Raw genomic sequence first — 6,074 nt, 5'->3', positions numbered from 1 at the left:
CTAGTCTAGATATTTATTTTACCATTACCAGCAAAAATCAGTTATAGCAGCATGTCAGGGGTATCAGGAACTTCACTGTTGATCCACAATTATATGAACAGGCAGATAAACTTGTGACAGAATATTTTCTGGCCTGTTACAGAGTTTGGCAAGATTGAATAGAATCTTCAGTGTGTTACGTCTACAAATCTCAAAGCGTTATTTTTAATTTGCATTATAATTACAAACAGTTCAGCTAGAAGATCTGCTTGACAATTTTAAAAAACCTGAACAGGGCGGTGTGTAATTAGGATTGCTTTGCGAGGACTTTTTTTTGCTTCTCTGTCATGAAAATTATACATGGACCTTTAAAAAAAATCAGTTACCGTTTTTACATGTTTTAAATGTGACCCAGTCCAGCCAAGGAAGCCAAAAGGTTGGACACCACTGTTTTAGGGTATTTAGGTCCTACCTATATGAGCATTTGTATTGATTGTCTTTTTCCTTCTTTGTGCCATTCACCAATAAAAGGTTTTGTTGGGTTGCTGTGAGTTTTCTGGGTTGTGTAGCCATGTTCCAGAAGCATTCTCTCCTAATGTTTCGTTCCCATTGATGGCAGGCATCCTCAGAGGTTGTGAGGTCTGTTGGAATCTAGGCAAGTGAGGCTTATATATCTGTGGAATAATATCCAAGGTGGGAGAAAGAACTCTTGTCCGCCTGAGACAGGTGTGCATGTTATGATTGGCCACCTTGATTAGCATTTAATGCCCTTGCAGCTTCAAAGCCTGGCTGGTTTTGTGCTACTTAAAAAGCTATTTTGTAATGGTGTACACTTTCCTGGGCTCTTTCAAATGTGTTTCTTCTATTTTGGGGTGGGGTGATGAGTGCTCTACATAAGTGATGGCTAAACACAATATGCTTCTGAAGCTCACAGCTGTTTCAAAGTGAGGGTCTCAGCTCAGCTTAACTTCCTATGCTAATCGTTTTGAGCAGCCCTTCTCTGGTGCCACGTTCCTCTCCCCAAATGGGTACACTTAGAGGCAAAACCACAGGTGCAGCCTTTCAGGGAGATTAGGATTAAGGAGGCTCCTCCTCGGCTAATTCTAGGATTTTCAAAAAGCAAACATCATTAAATCCCACCTAGCAAAGCCTGCTTGGGCACATCGCTTGGGGTTCTCCTCGGGCTTTGCTTTTAAGGCTAAATTTAGGAAACACAGATTCAGAAGACCAGACCTCTGTCTATGCCTGGAACTCCACAGAAGCCTAAAAGGAGCATAAAGAGAATGGTTTCGGAGAATTTGAATTTATTTTAATAGAACAGGTGTCAAGCTCTCGTGGCTGGGACACGACGCACAAAAGCAAATAGGCGACACCTGCTAAAATCTCAGAGGCACATCTCAGAGTAATAAAATCATATTTACAAGTCCCCCAACTCATGCCTATCAGAACCAGAATAAATTGTTTAAAATGCGGTAGAAATGCATCCAATATACAAGTGTATCTTTTGACATTGTGGGCAACAAGTTAAATATGAGCCAACAATGTGATGAGGCAGCTAAAAAATGCCAATGGGCTTTTGACCTGCATAAATAGGAGGTCTCTTCCAACTCTGATTCTATGATTCTATGAAGATAAGAGAATTCAACAAAGTCCACTTTTAGGTATTTGTATATATGAAGAAGGTTTAAGCCTTGATAATTTGGTAAATTTTCTTACAATTTTCCCAGTGAATTCCCCTCCTTTGGCTTTATTATCACAACAATCCTGGATCAGGCTGAGCTGGTGTCTGGCTTAAACTTGCCCAAGGAGTTTAATGGCTCAACAGGGATCAGAAGCTGGATCTCCCAACTCCCACCTCAGCTGCCTCATCACTACACACAGTGTTTTTTGTAAGATACTATTTATCATTTTTGTAAAAATCAACTGTCATTTAGAGCAAAATAATATAGCCTAGCCGGAAGGATGGCGGTTCGACTCTGCAGGATGGGGTGAGCTCCAGCTGTCAACTAAAACTTCTGCCAACCTAGTAGTTTGAAAACATGCAAATATGAGTAGATCAATCGGTACCGTTTTTGCAGGAAGGTAACGGCGCTTCATGCAGCCATGCTGGCCACATTACCTTGGAGATGTCTACAGACAACGCCGGCTCTTTGGCTTAGAAATTGAGATGAGCACCACCCCGCAGAGTCTGATACGACCAGACTTAATATCAAGGGAAAACCTTTACCTTAATATAGCCTGGTGCTCAACAGAATCAAATTCTACAGACTTGTTATTTTCATTAATTTCAGACAGCTTTGACCTTGGGCAAAAAACTGCACTAACCAATCCTCAGAGGTCATGTCACATCTTAGCAACTACTCAAATGGAAATGAGAACTGCCTTGGGCTAAAACAAGCCAGTTATTTCTATCAAGGTGTGTCTCTATGATCAGATCACGAGGCTCAGTGAATACCAGTGGAAGACTTTGCGACTTTCAGATGCCAGCATCAGGCACGTTATGTGATTGCCAGAGAGCTCACAAAAGAGATGAAGCGCAAGTAGGTGAGCAGCTGAGAGCCACAAGGCAAAGCCACTGCCTCACAGTTAAGGAGGGATGATGGATGGCTCCAGTTGTCCTGCGAGGATGACCTCCCACACATTCCTAATGATGCTGCATTACAACTTTATTAAAGGAAGGGATTTGGGCTTGTGTTGGCAGCTCTCCCACATTTCCCTCTTAGAGCAACAGAGGATTGTGGGCATGTGTGTCTGCCCAGATTTTAAATTATTATTCCTTTATTATTCCTTAAGGTTGGCTAGGATACTAGCTGAGCTTGGTCACGAACCAAGCCTCCCATGGCAGCGTCAGCATCCTTTTGCATGTGTGCTAAAGCAACAACAACACAGATATTGGAGAAGGGCAAACTTTGGAAAAATTACCCTTGAAGCCATGGCTGGCATCTTTGCTGTAACATAGCCGGTTGTTTTGTGTGTGTGGTCTAAGCAGGAAGTCTCGTATTATACACATGCATACCTTCCAACTGTCTCAATTGGAAAGTCCCGCTTTATTATTTGTCAAATGCAAAACTCCTGAGAAACAATGGGAGGTAGAACAAATTCTTGGAAATACTTTTGTATTTACTCTTCCCTTCAATAGAGAAGCTGTACTTGCTCTTAATTATCTCAAGTACACAGCTCTTCAAACAGTGCTGCACTCAATGCAAAGTTACTCACCACCTCAGATTTCTGTTCCCATAACAAATGACTATTGATCCAACAATAGTACAATCACACAGGCAATTACAAAGCAAACTATAACATTGGTTCTCAACCTTCCTAATGCCACAACTCCTTAACACAGTTCCTCATGTTGTGGTGACCCCCAACCATAACATTATTTTCTTGCTACTTCGTAACTGTAATTTTTCTCCTGTTATGAATCGTAATGTCAATATCTGATATGCAGGATGTATTTTCATTCACTGGACCAAATTTGGCACAAATACTTGATGCTCCCAAATTTAAATACTCGTGGGGTTGGGAGGGGATTGATTTTGTCATTTGAGAGTTGTAGTTGCTGGGATTTATAGTTCACCTGCAATCAAAGATCATTCTGAACTCCACCAACGATGGAATTCAACCAAACTTGGCACACAGAACTCCCATGACCAACAGAAAACACTGGAAGGGTTTGGTGGGCATTGACCTTGAGTTTTGGAGTTATAGTTCATCTATATTCAGAGAACACTGTGGACGCAAACAATGATAGATCAGGACCAAAACTTGGCAGGGATACTCAGTAAGCCCAAATGTGAACACTGGTAGAGTTTGGAGAAAATAGACCTTAAAAATATAGACCTTGACATTTGGGAGCTGTAGTTGCTGGGATTTATAGTTCACCTACAATCAAAGAGCATTCTGAACTCCACCAATGATCAAATTTGGCCAAACTTCCCACAAAGAACTTCCATGATCAACAGAAAATGCTATTTTTTCTGATGGTCTCTGGCGACCTCTCTGATGCCCCCTCACGATCCCCCCGGGGTCCTGACCCCCAGGTTGAGAAGCGCTGAGCTAGAGTGTCTAGGGAGCAATGACAAAAAAGAGGGTGCAAGTTAGTATCGGAGCTGGATATGCCAATTGTATTGGGGCATTTAGAAATTAAAAGAACATTGAGAAATTATTGCTAGGTAACCTGAAGGGAAAAATATATTACTACAACACAAAAAACAATGATTAAACTGTTGGAAATAGCAATCTTCTTCAAGCTTCCTATACTAGTTATTTGTTATGTATCGAATTCATATTGCTTTCTGTATTGTATATGTGTCTGTTGGCATGCAGTTTTTCTTAACTCTGTGTTGTGGGAGGGGCTGCAAACCATGTGACCAGATCTGGGGCTTTTTCAGGACTTGGACTGTGTTTTAGAAACAGTATGCATTTAGAAATTAGTAGAAACAGAATGCTTTAGAGGACAGAGACTCAATTAGACTCTCATAACAGAGAGAAGCTTTAGACTTCGGACTCTTGATTTTAAGAAAGATACCTGTGTTATCTGCACAGAAAACTACTTCAAATCCTATCTGAATTGATAAGCAATGTACCTGTATGGTGAATACATAAAGTTTTTGAGTTAACCAGATAAGTTACTTTCAAATAAGTCTACTTATTTTTGGTCTCTTGAAAGCATGATTTAAACCAAGATGTTTTAAGGGGGAGTAAACGTTTTTTGGGCAGCTGAAAAGAACACTTCGGAGACTCCGCTGTTGTTTTGTTCATTGCCATATTTTTGTTCCTAACAGTTCAGAGATATCGGTTCTGGCCCAACTTACCTGTCCGAACGCATCTCCCCTTATGAACCTTCCAGGACTTTAAGATTGTCTGGGGAGGCCCTGCTCTTGATCCCACCCTTGTCAAAAGCACGTCTGGCGGGGGAGACAGGGCCTTCTCAGTGGTGGCTCCTAGGCTATGGAACGTCCTCTCTAGGGATAAAAGATCGGCCCCTTCCCTTTTAACATTCCGAAAAAAGTCAAGACTTGGCTTTTTGAGCAAGCAATTGCAAGTACAGTGACATAGGAAAATGGAACGATTAGACGATGTGATTGGTCAATGTTTTTTGCAAGGAGACGCTAATGATATATGTTTGTCATTGACTTTGCTATGGTTTAATATTATTTTAATTTTTTTTGTATTTTATGGTCTTGGTACCGACTGTGAACTGCCCTGAGTCACCTGTGGGCTGAGAGGGACGGTATATAAATATAGTAAATAAATAAATAATACAAATAAATAAATAAATAAAATTTAGTTATATCAGTTTAACAACTGAGAAACCTAACTGCCTTGCATGAATTGTTACTGCATATTTACCACTAAGAAGGTGGTTGACTTAAGCAAGTTTTTAACTCTTCTCAGGGAGAATCCTGGTTTTTCCAAAAGGTTATGAATGCCATTTTCCAAAAGATTATGGAGATTTTCATTTCCCCAAATAGATGACTTGTGTGTCTGCTTACTCAGCCTGATCTCTGCTGGGCTCTTAAACTGGGCTTGAACTGGGAAGTCCTTCAAATAACAGGCGGCCATATGCACATCAGTATCCACCACAACTAGTCATGTTGCCCACAAGTTGAATGTCACCTTATTGCAGGACTTGGATCTTTGTTAACTCTACTTTAAGGTTTTTCCCAGTAAGAAGTGAATATGGAAGCCCAGGACCAGTCAGGTGTCTTAAAGATCAGGACAGAATCTAGGAGCCACCAAGAATTGGAAATTGCTTAACTGAATTGTGTACCAGTTAAACTTCAGTTCCAATAGAGAAAGAAGCAGAGATTACTCTGACCAAGTTTTTATTGCTCATACGTTAACCACCGAGGCGGTATGTCTCGCCTTCCTCCTTTGAGAACAAGTATTAAGTGACCACCAGAACATAGTGCACCACCAGAAAAAAGTAGTGTGCATTATCTGTTATGGACATCAAAGGTTTTGTAACAAACCTAACTAACAAACATGGTGTTCTCACAGGGAAACAAATATATACTATTTTAAAGTGTATCAAATTTAGATACTTTAAAAAATGTGGACTTGACGTTGGTGGGAAAATAATTTTTCACATA

The sequence above is a fragment of the Anolis sagrei genome, chromosome 2, assembly GCF_037176765.1.
Source record: "Anolis sagrei isolate rAnoSag1 chromosome 2, rAnoSag1.mat, whole genome shotgun sequence".
NCBI lineage: Eukaryota > Metazoa > Chordata > Lepidosauria > Squamata > Dactyloidae > Anolis > Anolis sagrei.
This window is presented reverse-complemented; position numbering follows the sequence as displayed.